Source organism: Sturnus vulgaris, chromosome 21 (assembly GCF_052056855.1).
Source record: "Sturnus vulgaris isolate bStuVul1 chromosome 21, bStuVul1.hap1, whole genome shotgun sequence".
Lineage (NCBI taxonomy): Eukaryota > Metazoa > Chordata > Aves > Passeriformes > Sturnidae > Sturnus > Sturnus vulgaris.
In genome coordinates this window covers 1,943,091-1,959,444 of record NC_142263.1, presented here as the reverse complement: position 1 = coordinate 1,959,444, position 16,354 = coordinate 1,943,091, and the positions used below count along the sequence as shown (strand labels likewise).

The following is a 16,354-nucleotide window of genomic DNA, read 5'->3' as shown; positions in this document are numbered from 1 at the left end:
GATTGAACCGTGAATCAAATGTGGCCAGCCCCAAAGCCTAGCCAGAGTAATTCAGAATCCCAGAACCATTCAGATTGGAAAAAACCTTTGGCATTATCGAGCCCAGTGGTGATCCAGCCCTGCCAACTCCCTGGATCAGGAGTTTCTGCCCCAGCAAGGAAAGGAGCAGCTGCTGCCTCCTCCAAAAGCTGCTCTTCCATGACTGTGGTTTATACAAGAGGAATGATGTACTAAAGGTAGGTCTGGTACTTCCAGAGCCTTAAGCCAGTTTTGGTGTTGATGCACAACTCTCAGAGATCTCCAGGATCATCATAAATAAGATCCCGTGGTTTGAAATAACAGAATTTTCATTTGGCTGGGCTGTGGCTTGTTGCTATGACGCTGCAAGTATTGCAGGACTCTGGGAAACCATGGAGACAGCCTGGATTCGCTGCTTTTGTTCAGGTGAGGATGCTGCACTGATCAACTTCCACTGACCTCTCTGATGGTGTCTGGGAACCTTAAAAACCCCTAAAAGTAACTGGAAGGCAGAAGCGGTCCTGTCCTCTGGGGGTTTGGCTGGGTGGTTTCTGTGTGGCTGCAGCCCACAGATACCTTGGCACCAGGCGCACACGGGAGCAGCAGGAGCTGCAGGCTCGGGCAGTGAACATTCCCAATCCCTTGGGATGTTCCTTGCATTTCAATGGCACTGATTTGGGGCGTTTCACACGTTTTGTGTCTCTGGTGCCTTTGTCTCCGCAGGAATTGCAGGCTGGCGTTGCCCCAGCCAGGCGGGGGAGGATCGCAGCCCGCAGGGCACTGAGGGACTCCTACTCAGCCTCCCGGATCACGCTGTCTGGCAGCTCTTGAGTTTTGGCTTTTAGTTGACCAATTTAGATTTGAAGCGCTCCCTCGGAGCTGTTACAGACCAGATTGGACATTTCAGAGGTAAAGAGAGAGACTGGGGAGAAAAGAGATGAGAAACGAGCTGTTTCTGAGTGCCTGACAACTCCCACAGGACATGTGGCTGTGTTTTAGCAGCTTGAAAATAGGTTTATGTGGGACAAATCCTCTTTCCCGGGCAGCCTGTGGCACCTGTTTGTGCTGTCAGCAGTTTGTCTCTCCCGTCCCTGTCTCATTGCACCTTTGGGGTGTGCAGGGACTGGGAGGCACAGACACCCCTGCCACAGGTCGGGCTGCATTTTTTGCTCGGGAAGACAAACGTGTGGCTGGGCTGGGGTGGGCCCAGAGCAAACCACAACTATGCTGGAGCATCCAGATTGCAAGGTAGGGCCACCCCAATTACCAGCAGCCGACAACAAAGGATGGCTCATTCCTCACTCCCTCCCGGGCTGCAGGAGCTTCTCCAGCTGCTCTTTTCCCTGCTCCCATGTCTGGAACAGCAGCTCAACCTGCCCAGCTCCTCCAGCACTGATCACATCTTCACCTGCTCATCCTTCTGTAACAATTCCAGGTGTGAAGGCTCTGTGTGAGCAGGAAAATGTTCTCCCTGCTCGCTGGCAGTGGCTGTGAGTGTCTCACCTGTCCCTGCTGGGCGGTGACCTTACAGGTGCTGGAGGTGACAGTCTCTTTGACCCGGCTGTTCCTGAAGGTACAACTGATTTAAAGCTGCTTCAGAGTCTTTGCTGTGAGTTCTGGAACTGGCTCAGGGTTTTCTGAAGGACAGCAGAACTGCTTAAAGGAGAGAAAAGAAACACAAACCCACTTTTAGAGGTGTTTATGTGAGCGAGCACCGCAGGTTGACTCATGCTTGGGCAGAAACTCTTGCTTAACCTCGGCCCCGTGGGGTGGCAGCAGCAATGAGCTGAGGGATGACTGCTCCCGTCCTCACTTGTGCTGTTTGTCCCTGCAGGGGGACAGCCGTGTGTCCGTGCTGTCCCTGCTCCCTCGGTGCCACCCAGCCCGCTCTGGCCAAGCATCTCCTCCGCGTTTTCAGCCCAGCCCTTTCCCGGCACAGGGAATTGGAATTTTCCGGGCTCTGCGGGAGCTGCTCGGTGGCTGCGATGGAGCGGGGGGATGCGGATGGGTGTGCGCTGCCACTGGATGTCACTGTCGCCGTGTGGCACTGGCACGGCGTGGGTGGCGCTGGGTCCCTGCGCTGAGCAGGGTGGGACGGGAGCTGCGCATCCCTTGGGCAATCCCTGGGGAAAAAGAACCTTCCTAATGGCAGAAGTCACGCTGCTTGGATGTTTTATTATTTTTAACCAAACGCTTTCAGGGTCTCAGAGAGCCCCGGAGCCTCATTTCTTTCTCGGAGCGAGACGTGGGGCTGATTTCTGCAGCTTTCAGCCGCTGCCGGAGCCAGGAGAGGGCAGAGGATTCTCTGTTCCAGCTCGAGGCTGAGAACTGGATCTGGGATTTTCACCGAGTGTGCAAACATAGCTGGGACCAGTGCTTAAATTCAGATGTGTGTGGCTTTTTGGTTTATTAGTTTTATTATGAAGTTATATCAATACCAATTTAAATTTTTAATTAAAAAAAAAGCCTAGAACCACAAATGCTGAGCAAAGGGGATGTAGATCCCTCATTTCAGATGACTGATGAGCAAGGCTGGTGGATGGCTGCCCACTGGCCTCTATCCTAACAAAACTCCCAAAATTATCAAATTACCGTGCTGACAACCTCGATCCCTTAAAATTAAATATTGATTCTGTATTTTTCTGTTGACTCATCCGAATCAGGAGGCGTTTCCAAGGCATCTATTTCTGCTGCTCGGAGCGTGCCGCTGCCCCCCGGAGCCGCTGCCTGTTGTTTGTGCTCGAGCAGGGAGTAGCAAAATGCTGATTTTTCTCCCACTTGTCTTGCATAACAAAAGGCATTTGTCACCCGTTACGCCAGGCGGGGTTTGTCACCTCTCCCGCTGGCCTTTCCCGGCCCCAGCACAGCCTGGCTGGAGGCTCCTCGGTGTCCCTAGAGCTCCCGGTGTGACTGATGCCCGCACCCAGCTCCCACCTCGGCCTTTTTCCCCTCCTTGGACGGGAAGATGTGGAGCTCTGTGGTTTGCTGGTGGTTTTTTTTATGGAGCAAAAGGATTGGGAGGGTATTTGGGGGATTTTTTACTTTTTAATGCTTGTTTGAAGGAGCAGTGGGGTTTGTCCTTAGCTGAGGTTGTGTCCCAGGCCTGTGGGAAGGGCTGTGCTGGAAATGGAGCTGAATTTCCTCTCTGCAGCCCTCAGTTTCAGGGAGCAGGAGCTCCTGTCACCACCTGCCTCCCTGGGCTGCCAGTTGCTTTTTTAATGCCTCTCCATTTGTCTTGGGTGTCTCTGCTACCAGCAGAATGCAGGTTTGGGTTTTTCTTTACAGTGGGTTTGATTCCCTCCTGGGTGGAATACCTTCTTGGAGCCTAAAAAAGACATAAATGGTTTTGTTTCCCCAGGAACTAAAAGCAAAAGCTGACTGGCTTCCCCTTTCTCTCTCCTTGGAGGAGAGAGCTGTTTACCTGTGGCCTCACACTTCTTTGTGGCCACTGCCAGCTATCAAATGACCACAGCACCCTTCGAAAGTGGAGCAGGCAAATGAATGTCCCAGTAATCCAACAAAGCTGTCCCTGTTTTCTGATTTCCCCAAAACAATTTCATAGTTGACTTTTTTTTTTTTTTAATCTGATTCCAATTATTTTTTAATTAACTCCCTAAAGTCCATGTTTCTTGTGGACCTTTGAACTTCCTGGTGCACCCAGCCTTTGCTCAGGAGATATGTTTATGGTTGGCTCTGAGTTAACCCTTTGGAGATTTTGTTCTCAGGGAACTTGATGCACTTTGCTTCCCTTGCACAGGTGATGCTGAGGCACAGAGATCACTGCCAGCAAGCCCAGGCTGTACCTGAAGTTGGGGCCTATTTCAAAGTTGAATTCCTATAGTCAGATAAAGATAAAGCTATGGATCACATTGGATCTGTAAAGCATGACTGGAAGCATGGGATGAGCAAACAGCTCCAAAGACTGCAAAGACCATTCAGCCACCCAGAGCAGCAGGGAAATGACTGCTGATAAACAGAATTCTCCTTCAACATGGATGCTGCAGGGTATGGTCATCCCCTTTAATCAGTACAGCAGCAACACTTTTTGGGGATTAAATTTCCCATTTTCTTACCAGGCACTTACCCATTTGCTTGTTCTTGATGTGTTTCTGCAGATTGTACAGTTATTCCGTGTCCATCCTGAGAAGAGGGAGGCAAACTCCCCCCAAAGAGCAGAAGACAAGATGTGAATTATGCACCTGAGTACAAACCATCCTCCTCCTCATTTTCCTTCCCAGGTCTGGCTTGAGAGTGTAACCACTGACAGACCCTTTGCACAGCTTTTATTCTGATGGGGACCTTGGGCTGCACCTTGGGTGTTCTTAGGGAACTGGCTGGAGCTGAGGCCTCAATTCCCATCCCAGTGTAATGGGAATTCAGGGTTCCCTCCTTCACAGCTGATGGTGAAAGCCAACAGCAGTGAGATTTCTCTCTCCTGCATGACATCTCTCAGTACACTGCCCTTGCCTGGAAGAAGCCTGGAAAGGCTTGGAGTTAAAGGGATTTTGTTTTGGAAATTGACTTCCAGGCAAAGTGCTTTCACAAAGAGAACTGCACTGTGCTGCCGTCACAGCCCGAGCAGTCAGACAAGTGCAATTGTTGTGTCCCTGGGACAATTGGTGCAATTGCTGCAGCTGTGACTCAGCTGTGCTCCTGTGCCAGGTCGCTTCTGGCACCCACAGTCACCCCAGGGTGCACAAAGGCCCCTCTCTCTCTCTCTCTGAGGTCTCTGTGCTGAAGGCCCAGTGCTGCTCTTGCCACTTGGGATGGTCTTGCTCAGGAATTCCTTGTGCAGCTGGTGGTGCTGAGCTCCTGCTGAGCCAAATGCCCAGAGCAGCCATCACCTTGGGAAGGCACCTATGGGTGGGTCTTGAAACAGAGGCAGGTCCTTGTTCTCAGCCTGTCTTAGAGAAATTTGGCTTTTACCCCTGGCTGAATTCAATGACAAAAATCCATTAGGACAAGCCCTCCCCTTAAGATGTCTGTGGCATTTTCCCTCCTGTGTCTGCTTTCTTCCTCCCCCTTGTCTGAATTTCACTGTCAGCTCTGGATGCAGGAGCCTTTCACAGGCAGGTACTGAGCAGATCCAAAGGCAATTTCTTGCCAACTTTGCAGCGAGGTTTGCTTGGACCATCTGAGATACATTTCAATTGTTTAACCCATGCTAGGATTTTAGTTTTGGGTGTTACTTTACACAAGATAAACTCTGCAGAGGGAAGCAGAGGTGATAGCTGTGAGTGTAGCTGTGCTGCCTCAGCCTGGTTGTTGTGAGGACTCTGTTAGAAGTGGTTTGGTTGAAGGGGGTGTTGAAAATGCAGCTGGTTTCTCAATGCCTGTTCCCAGCTGCCCTCTCGTGCCTGCTGTCATGTCACCTGTCCCCTCTGTGACAGGCAGCTCCTCTCCTCCTCACCTGCAAAGATTGAAACCAAGCAGCAGCCAGCTCATGTCCTCACCTCTCCAGGCAGGGTGCCAAAGGATAGCACCTTCCTGGCTGATCAGAGCCAGGAGAAATGAAGCTTCTCCAGCACAGGCTTTCCCCTGCATTAGCAGCCAGATTAAAGCCATTTAGGAGCTCCAGGGACACGAGCTGGTTATTAGCACAGGCATAACCCATATTTGTGTGGCCATATCTGTGTCCTTGTGAGATTACAGCTTCCACATGGCATGTGACTGCAGCATGGAATGGCTCTCCTGGCTTATCATGTGTACACTTTGCTTTGCAGAGGATTGAGAGGGCCTTGAGTTCCCCTTGCAAATCCCAGTCTTTGTTCTCTCTTTCAGTGTTGGCTGCACTCGGAGCTCAGCCAAAGCCAGGGATATGCAAGTGGGAGGCACAGATGGACTTCTCTGGCCAGCCTTCCTCTGAAGATCTTGCTGTATTTAGAAGTTGTCCATCAACCTGGTTCACTCCTGTGAGATCAGGCACTAGAGAAGCCTGTGGCTGTGTCCTTCCCCCTCTTTTGGGAGACACTGCTTTCTCCTTGGAAGCCTCTCCTGCTGGAAGGTGGCAAAAGACAGACAACATTTCTGGAAATCTATCAGATTATCCTGCCTACCTACAACAGGAATGCTTGGAAATGATGTTCTGATTGGATAGGGAAAATCAGAGTACAAACAGATTATGCCTCTCCTGTTTCTCCCCATGAAGGAAAGGAGCCCAAGTGCCAGTCAAACACACTGTACTGAAACAGTGCACCTTAGGGGAAACTCTTACTTTTCCCCTGACAGCTCTCCTGTGAATATTAATTTCTCTATTTGAGTGCCTTCATCTTCCAGGAGCTGTGCAAGTGCAAACATTAACCAACTCCTCTGGTGCAGCAGCTCTTGCAGTGCAGAGTAGGCATGGAGCCAAAAAGGAAGCAGTTGTGAAGATGTTCTGTGTCTGCTGCTGGTTGTTATTGCTGCTTTGGGCAGATTTAACACGATTACCACGTGTAATGTGATGAATCTGGTGTATATAATATATGCAGGCATCTGATATGCTATTTATGTACTGATAGGTCACAGGAAGGAGAGCTGATAAACACAGATAAATGTACAGGTATTCTGCATTGTACTTAAACCAACTGCCTGTACATGTGGTTTAGTTAAACATCAACCCTAAGCACTGTTGCCAGATGTATTGCAGTGTAATGCTAAATAGGAATTGTAATGAGGAATGTTTTGCAGCAACCTGTTCTTACCAGGAGGGTGGTGAATGCTCCATTTGATGGAATGATTAATGAGACTCAGCAACTGCTCAGACTGTAGGGGTGGAGGCTTGGTTAATTCCATCTGGAAATTCCTTTCCTGGTGATGAAGATGATCTTGTCCCTGCAGCTGGGTGCCTATTGGCTCCAGTTAACAAATCTGGTGTTGGGGGAGGGATCTGAAAGAGAATTTGGACCAGTTATTGTTTCTGGGTGGCATCACTAGAGGCACCTGGACTGCCAGAGGAGCTCGTTTCTGGTACTTGTAGGGAGTTGCTCATTTAACCACTTGTTTTCAATTAATGTGGTCTAAACACAAGTGTGATTGGTGACCAGTGACATGAGGAAACCATTATCACATCTGCATCTCTTTCATCCACCTCTGGCAAAATCAGGTGTGTTCCAAGTGTTCCCAGACTGGGAGACACAGGCAGCCAAACCTCCCAGAGTGCCCAAAGGTACCAGTGACCAGCCTGTGGTGCTGGTGCTCCTTCTCAGTAGTTGTATTTTCAGGTGTTCCTGCACTATTTTATGCTTCAGCAGTTCTGTAGATGTTTGTCTTCAGCTTCTCAGCCAGCTGTTTGTGAGCTGATTGTTGGTGTTTGCTAATGTCCTGTAACTGTTAGAGCTGCTTGAAGTCCTCAGGAACTGAAAGAGCATTATCAGCTTCCTCCACACTTCTTCAACTTGCAGCCTGTGAGAAATAGGATAGTTAAAGGCTTTTCTTTTTATTGTGCTTCATAGGTTTTTAGGGGTTTATGCAAATTAAAATAGGCATTATTAATGAGATGTTAATGAGCCCATCCCTTAAGTGCTACCCAACAATTTGGGTATCTCTTTGTTCTGAAAATAATTTGACTTCTTTTGTTAATCTTTTAGATGATGAAATATGAACTCTCTAGGTGATACCAGCCTTGGTCACTTCCTCTGCCCAATGAATCAGACAAGCCTGGGAAATGATGAGCCTGGTACACATTTCCCAGTTAGTGCTGCCTGGGGAATGGGGCAGGGGATGGCATCTCCCCTCTCTGAACCATGGCACCCCCAATTTCACAGCCCTCCTTGGTGGCAGAGGCTCTCAGTTCTGTATCTCCCTTCCCTGCTCCTTTAGAAGATTTTGGTGTCTGCCCCCAGCGGTTCTTTGCACAGGAGTGTCCAACTGGCTGCAATTCCAGGGAGCACGTGGTGGGATGAGGCCTCTGGGCACTGATGTGTCCTGGGCTTCCACGGAGTGGTGAAGTTCAGGCTCGTGGCAGCGTTCAGGTCTCGTTCCTGTGCTGTCACTGCTGCCCTTTGCATGCTCATCCTGCCTCTCTCCTCTGGTGCCTGCATGCACAAAGGGTGCCTGCTGCTTGCAGTGCTTCTAAATTCCCTCTTCACACTCACTTCAGCTCATGGATTTTCTAGAGGAAGTCACGTTTTAGTTTTGCTTGTATTCTGGTTTTATTCAAAGGGAGAAGCAAGGAAGTTCCCCTCCAGCCTGCAGAATGTAGCTGTCAAGAGAAGTGGCTTCATTTCTCTTTCTTAAAGCCTCGAGTAGCCTGTTATTCTTAAAATAGTTCCAAAAAAGTGCAGTCTTCTTTATGTTATGCTTTGGATCTCTTGCATGGTGGTGCAGGGGAGTAGCTGTAGTGAAACGTAGGCTCTGCTCAGATTGGCAGGAGGAAAAAAAAAAAAAAAAGCAGGGCATGAATTTGATTTCTGTGATGTTCTGATTCCCTCCTACCAGCCTGGAAATGCTGAACGTGAGCCTTTGTCTGGCATATGGGGATTTGGAGAGCTGTTGCTAATTACAGCACTTGTGCTATCTTGCTTAAATGGCTTAAATAATATATTAAGTGCCTTTATGATCTCCTACAACATGCTGGAATGCAAAGGAGTGCATTTTCTGCTGTTTATAGCTTATGGCAGGAGTAACTTAGAGAACGTTAATCTGCACAAAAAAATGGGGTTTGGTGATTTATTGCTTGTGTAACTCCCAGTGGGGTCTCTAGATGCTCAGATCCTGTTGTGCAGGGTGTTATCCAGAGGCAGGGCAGGAATTTCCATCTTGAAGGTGAAGTTTAATCAAAAGAAAAGACACTGGATGGCTGTAGGGGTGACAGGGAAAGGTCATGGCATGCTGCTGGTCAAGCATTGTGGAGTTAATCTCAGTCTCATGGCAAAGGTAAAAAATGTGGGACCTGGAGGAGGACCACAGGAAATCACATTCTAACTTATCTAAGGAGTATTCCCGTTATTTTCATTAAAATCTAATTTGAAATTAGAAACAGGTTACTACTCATCATGTATAGAAGAGGAAGTGTTGAGAGCCTAGATTAGTGCTTATCCAGAAAAAGAAAGGTATTATGTCTACTCAGGAATCTTTTTTTCACCCCTTTTCGTGTTTTTATTTAGCAAAAATCCTGTTAGTCATCTGTTTCCACCCAGACTCCTGTGTCTCTTGCTTCTAAATCTCCAATTTCTATTTCTGCTATTGTACCTAACGTTTAGAGAAAATGTGAGAAGAGCGTGCTGTGCATGTCTTGGTGGATCTGGTGTGAGGAATAACTGTGGAGCAGCTGAGCAGTGCTAGCCAAGGGCTCCAAGATCCTGGGAGGGCACATGTTGAGGGGCTACATAAATCACAAAGTGACAACAATGAAAAGATTGGCACATTCTGACCCTTAATCTGGTTTTGTTTGACGTAGCTCTCTGTAAAAATCACAAGTTCTGTTAGAATATGCTACTAATTAGCAATATTTCACCTATCTGAAATTAACAGGCTCTGCAGAGCAGGAAAAAAAGAAGTGTTTTTGTCTGGTTTTGCTTGTTAGTAGCTTGAAAACAAGGAGGTGAGAAACTCGTGTCAAATCTTGAAGTATAATTTTGCAATTAAAGACTGAGGAGAAAGTGTGATCTGAAGACCTTCACTTTCCTTGCCTTGACATAAAATTAACAGCTCTCTTCATTCTCATTCTGCTTTAATATTCCTGCAGAGAAGCAAGCAGAAAGGACTCCCTGGGCTGGCTCCAGTGGAATGGAGGAGCTGTTACTTAGGCAATAAGAGGGTACAGGCTGGGAGGGGTTTGGGCTGGCATTGGCTGGGTAATGCCTGCACAGTGCTCTGGATGTTACAATATGATATATATCTAAAGCTAAAAACAGAGAGATGCTCTCTGGGAGATAGGAAACTGTTTAAAAGCATCTCCTGATTGGCTTCCCAGAAATTTTCAAGGTCGTGCGTGCACCAGCTTGCAGGGATGCACAGCTGGCACCTCATCACTAAAGCCAGAAGAATCTCAACTCCAAGGCTGTTACTGAACTGTGTGGGTAAAAATAGAAGGATAAATTGAACCTACCTGAAAGTGGAAGAAACAGCTGGGAAGTGATAAGAGAAAGAGAAATGAGTGAAGAAACTCTTGCCCATCATTGTGGTGTCCAAGTGCTTTATAAGAACTTCAAATTGCTCCTTCCTTGAATGTACCAATTTTCTTTTTCAAACTGTGACAATTTGGCAACCTCCATCTACCCTGAACTTATCTTCTATTGCTAAGAATCTGCTCAAGAGTCTACTCCATACTCCAGGCCTAAATTTTATTACAATTGCTGGGTCAAAAGCTCTTCTAGGAGTCGCTGGACTTCTACCCAGAGTCTGAGTGAGTGCCAAAGGCTTTTATGCATCAATTAACCATATGTTTTATAATATAAATATGTATGAAAATACTCAATATGGTGGACAAAATTCTGACTAACCCCTAATGCTTTACTTTGCTGCATGGGCACAATCAATCTACAAAAGTAGCAAGGCAAAATGTTGTCAGTGCTGCATGTCCAGCAGGGATCTGTAATGTTTGGGCTCGGGAGTCCTCTGGAACACATCGACAGGCACTGAGGGTTCAGCTGAAATGACAGGAAAACAACCTGGTTATCAGTGTCCTGCAGTGGCTCATGGCTGGATTCAGGGGTGGGGTAGCTTGAGCAGATGGCAACTCATCAGACTGTTTTAGTTGCCTTCTTGGCTTGATCAAACAGTTTTTCATTGACTCTGATTACAGGCATGATGCCATCTTAGATAATGCCTCTTGATAAAGGACTTTAAGATCCTTAATTACTATTATTAGCCATTTGACACCATAAAATAGAGGTCTGCTGTTTTAATGCCTGTTTCACCCGTCTGTAGGGTGTCTGGAGTGTCCTTAACAAAAACAGAGAGGTGGAACCTTTGGAACCTGATCAGAGGTAATGTGTGCATGCCAGCATAAAAATGTGTGTGTGTGTGTGTGTGTGCACATTTGGATATGCCATTGTCCAGAGCTCTTTCACTCTGTGTTGGGAGAGCAGTGAACTGAGACATCAGCCTGTTGGCAGGGGCACGAAGGCTGGCAGGTTTCTCTGTTTGGGGATGTCTTTTGTTCAATGTTTGAATCGTGTGAAACCTTAATTAGCAAATAAGAAGCTTTGGCCTTCCCTTGCAAGTTCTGAAGCAGAATTAAGGGAAGTGCCAGGATGTGCCAAACGACACAACAATCCTGGCTCTGTGGCTTTTGTTTTGCTCTGCTGCCCCGCTGTTTTGAGATGCGCTTCCCACTGTATCAGCTGCTGGCAAAATGCTCCCCGAGTTGGTCCGTGTTTGATGCTTTGGTGTCGCTTTCTCTGCACACAACAATCAAACTGCTGCAGTGCTGGGGACCCTGTGAGCAGCAGCCTTTGAGCTGAGAAGAAAGCAGCTCTTTCTTTGCAGGGGAGAGGTGCCCCGTGGTGCCACGGTGGCGAGTCCCTGCCCTCTGTGCTCTGGGGCCACGCAAGCTCCTCTTTCCACGACGCAATCTGGGCCTTCCTGGAGCAGAGTCAACATTAGTCACTTCTTGCAAAGCCACTCCTTTCATTTGATCTTCTGGTACTAATTACTTGCACTTCCTCTTGTCACAACGCTGGGTTGGTTTTTTTTTTTTACTGCCCTGGATGGAACTGCAGAGAAATCCTTTACTTCCATTTCAACACCACCATGGGTTCTGTCTACAAGAGAGCACAGAATTGCTTTTATCAAACATATTTCTTTTCCCATTGTGTCCTGATGACAGATACTACTCTTAATCTACACAGAGACAACACTTTGAAATGGGAGATCTCTCTTCCCATCAATTGTTGGTACGTTGATAAATCATAGCATGTCTCATTTTCTGAATGACACACGTCTGGATTGCAGTCTGCCTCTTTTTTGTCACAGTTTTTCAGTGCTAACAACAGCCTTGCCAAAGCTCATCTGTTCCCTTAGTGTGCACTCCAGCAGGCTGATTAATTCTGTCACACTTTCCCTGTATAAGGCATAATCAAACAGGTTGATAGAAAATCGAGAAGGACGTGATATTTTTATCAATATCTTTACACTTACCTCGTGACTGCCATTAGCTGTGGTACCTCGTTACTCCTGGGTTGGAGGAGCATCAGCGAAGTCTGCCAGGAAAGAAGTTTGTCACTGTTCTTTGTGGGCCTCAAGTGTGATTGTGCCACCCTTCCACGCACAGGGAAGCCTTGCTTAGGAGAATATCAAGAGTGGAGGGTGCCTTATGGTGTTTTCTTCTCTGTCTTTCAAAGGCAACTGCAGGAAAAGTGGGGGACTGCTTACCCACAAACCTTAAAATAGCTGTGAGCGTGTGTGACGTGCCTCACTTTCCTGGGCTGTGGAGATCCCACTATTAATAACAGGAGCTGAAATTATGGATTGAGCAGTAATGTGAGCAGCACTTCTGAGCAGTTTTAAAGCTGTCACGGGCTCCCTGAACACAAACATCCAGGGGTAAGTGGTGGCTCAGCAGAAACATCCATTAATTCTCTCCTAAAGGGGTGGCAGAATTAAACAGAGGCAGCCCACAGCTCAGATGAGGTCTGAGGGATGCTCCCGCTTCCCTTGCTGCCTTTTCCAGAGCCTGGGCAGTGCTGTCCAAGCCCCGTTCCCTTATCTGCCACAACCTGATGTACAGGTTTGGCGTTCGGCACGCGTGGGAGCGCAGAGCAGGGCTGTCACTCGTGCCTGCGCAGCAGGGCTGTCACCCCCGCACTGCACTGTCACCGGAGCTCAGCGCTCTGGGACACCGGGACGCGCTGTTCTCTGCCGTGTCCCCGCCCCGCCTGCAACTCACCAGGAAAAAGGAGGGGATGAGGTGTCCGCTGCTGCCGGGAAGCAGCAGGGGATGATGCCAGGGCAAGGGCCTGGCTGTTGGGGCAGGGGCAGCTGCTCCAAAAAGTCATGAGAGTGCTGAGAAGAGGGGATGTCTGGGGCAGGTGTGAAAAGAGAAGTGCCTTCAAACTGGAAATGAGGGGAAAAATCCCAATCATCTCTCTCTGAGAGTCCCCTGGCTACACCACACGCCCCTGGTGAGCCCTGCCTTCATTAACATTCTCTTCAACAAGAGGGATGATTTTAATTTCATTTAAATTTTTTTAAAATTAAATTATTCATTTTCCCCTGCAGTATTTCACTACAAAGTTCACGCTGGCAATAGTGCAGGAGTACAGCTTACATGACAACAATAGGAGAGATCTGCTAAGAATCTGTTCCTTTTATATCCCTCTGAGTTCATATAAATCTGCCACCTTCTGCTACTACTCTAAGCCACTTGTTTCCTAGAAAATGTGGGATGTGATAGAAGTTTCACTTTGAATATTGTTCTGTTGTTCTTTGAGGAAGCCTTTTGTATTTCCTCTCTCTCTGATAACATCAGACTGGCAGATAATGATAATGATTCGGGGTATTTTTCTCATTTACCAGTTCACTGTAATTAGATATGAAACCATTGCTCTGAACACTGCAGATCTGATTGAATCCTGTCAATGTATCTTGATCTATCCTCCATCTTCTACTCTTCTCAAATATTTGGGATGTGCTCTGCCACACTCCTGTCAGGGCTGTCTGAAGCAGGAAGGGGTAAAAGTTGTCTTGTGTTTGTCCAGTGCCAAGAACAGTCCTTAAAAAATTAACAATATCCCAAGGTAGGGAGACAGCTATTGGGGAAAGAGGCACAGATTTAGAGGCCAATGACAAAAGTGCATTTTTGGCTTCTGTTTTAGTGAATGTGAATCAGGAAATCCTAAGGCCTCACAGTGCTCTTAGAAGCGTTTTTGAGCTGCTGCAAGAGTTCCTCTGTTGTTTGCCTCATCCCTTTTGAGTTCAGGCCTTTCCACTGCAGCTCCAGACCCTTCTCCTTGCAGATGCCCGCTGCAGGCTGAGCTGGAGGCTGTGGATTTTCCCCGTTCCTGTAGCCTTGGACTGCAGCAGCCCTGGTGGAGCCTGAGCAGCTGTGCTGTCAGGCTCCCACAGCTCCCGTGCAGCAGTAAATACCTGCTTTGCCTCACATCCTTGACAGCGATGCAGAGACACTTAAAGGTATTTGCTAAGTGCTTGTGAATTAGTTTTTGATTAGAGAATAATTAAATAAATTCCAGCAATCCAAAGGACACGTGCCCAGTTTGATTTGCATACGTATCACTTCTCTGTGACAAGACAGGAGCTCAATTCATCTCATGCAAGTCTAAATTCACTGTATCTTAATTTGATTTACCTTTGACACAGCATTTAAAGAGCAGCAACATCTATAATCTTGTGTTCCCCAATAGGGCTTCAGTAAGAACTTACTGCCAGATCTAATCCAGGGTTAGCACACACAGCCTTATCTCTGGGTTCCTGCTTCAGTGCCTTTGAGAACATGCTTAATTTAATCTGAACAAAGCCACTGCCATCGGGAGCCTCCAGCCTGGCTTTCCAATCCCGAGTATCTTTGTGATTAAATTTGGTGCAGGCCACGGTGTGTACAATGGATCCAGTAAATGATTTTGAAGTGCTCTTCAAACAAAATTCTGCTGGTTCTTGGACACTATCTGTACCTCTGGGACATGAGAGATGCCACTTTAGTTGGGTTTTTTTAAAGTGTCATAGATTTTCTTTGGAAGAGGTCTGGGTTTTTTGGTTAATAGGAAATATTAGCCATCATCATGAACCATCACTCCAATCCCTTTTCCTTCCTGGAGTGGAAGGAACTCATCACTAGAGGCTTCTGCTTCCTTATTTGTACCAAATACCCAGTCAGCTGTTTGTGACTGTAAGCTGGTGGCAGGATCTGATTTGTAATTATAATTTCAGTCATGCATTTTTTTCATGATTTAGCTATCATTAAACCCCCTGATAATAAAAACTGCCTGATAATCTCTGCTGCCTGAGAGCAGGGTTTGTATGAACTACAAGCAGAGGTTCTGTCATGACATCAGAGATAAAAATGGAATAATTTTGCAAACTGTGGTGGCTGCAGAGCCATCGAGTCAGAGTTGTCCTGGCAGGGTCCCTCGCTGCTGGGTGTAGACAAAACAGGCCTGGCAGTGCTGTGTCAGGTCTCTGGTGAGCCTTGGAACTCAGGGGCTGGCTGTTGCTCTCTAGCAAGAGCCTGAGGATAAATAGTCATGGAGGAATTGGCCTGAAAATCAGCAGGAATTGGTGTGGAGCTGCCTTACCCCACCACTGGAGCTGCTTCCTGCTCTAATTGCTTTCTCTCACTGCTCTGCCAGTTCGGGGCTGGCTGTGTCCCAGTGCTGCTCGTTCCAGGCAAAATGGGACTCTGTCATTATCCTTGTAATTCAGAGGAGAAACCAAAACATTAAAATATTATTACTGGATGTAAGGTCACACAGGAACACGACAGAGAAGTCAGGAATTAAACCCCATCTCCTCAGCTGAGAATTAATACTTTAAGAAAGGGATCCATGACAAATAGAGCACGGCTCTAGGAATGACATGGAATATTTCAATTAATCACAAAATAAAAGATTTCTCCACCTGTTTCTGGTATTGCCAATTTAGGCTTTTGACTGACATGTTCAAACGTTTTAAAGAGTTCATTTTGTATCTAAAGTGAAAGCTGCTTGGTGAGAAACTATGTTGAGAAGAGATATAGGGTAGGAATAAGAGGATATATATATATATATCAAGGGAACTTCTATCCTCTTATTCCTCTGCTACCTCTACATTTACCTTTACTCTTTAAATGATAAATACATAACTTGTGGCTGATGGGTGAAGTATATTTTCGCCAATTTATATTTTTAAAAATCACCTAAGTTCTCCTCCTCATCCTCATGGCCTATATTCCAGAGAGGTAAAAGGTCCCTTTGTAGTGGATTTTATGCTTGACAATGATATGATTTTTTTGATATGCCACGATTCTAAGATTAAAAAAAAAAACAATTCAGAAAAGATACAATGAGGCTTTATGGAGCTTATTTCATTTGTAGCGTGTTTGCACTTGAGGAGAAATTTGGCCTTGGAGCCTGTGTCTCTGTAAGCAGCATTCCTGGCTTTGCATATCAGATATGAAATTTGTTTGGAATGTTTGCTATAAAAATACCTACGCATGAACTTACATCAGCGAGAAAGCAACTCGGGCTTGACCTTTCTGCAGCTCCGATGTGGCAAGATCAGTCCATGAGGAAACAGTAACTTAGGGAATGACTCGCAAGTGGTGTTTTCACAGGCTTTGTTTCAGCGCAGGAACAATCCTTGGAACAAGCTGCCCTTAGAAATCAGTGTTTTCTTTCAAACTCCTTAGTTTCTGCTCGGGAGTGACCCAGGGTAGGTTACCAGGCTTAATGTTGTAACAAAGCCATTTGGGAAATCCTCC

The 16,354-nt window shown here is 46.9% G+C and overlaps 1 long non-coding RNA gene across 7 annotated transcripts; it reads left to right on the top strand.

Annotated features, from left to right (window-relative positions):
• The first annotated feature begins 379 nt into the window (after positions 1-379).
• On the top strand, positions 380-15,532 carry LOC148221477 (uncharacterized). 7 transcript variants are annotated; one of them, XR_015807906.1, is made up of 6 exons: positions 387-444; positions 3,776-4,023; positions 4,134-4,256; positions 5,800-10,345; positions 10,870-10,928; positions 12,285-15,532. It is a non-coding gene; the product is annotated as an uncharacterized LOC148221477 (long non-coding RNA). The 7 variants fall into 7 exon arrangements; XR_015807902.1 differs by having other exon boundaries at positions 10,870-15,532; XR_015807900.1 differs by having other exon boundaries at positions 5,800-15,532.
• Positions 15,533-16,354: the final 822 nt, after the last annotated feature.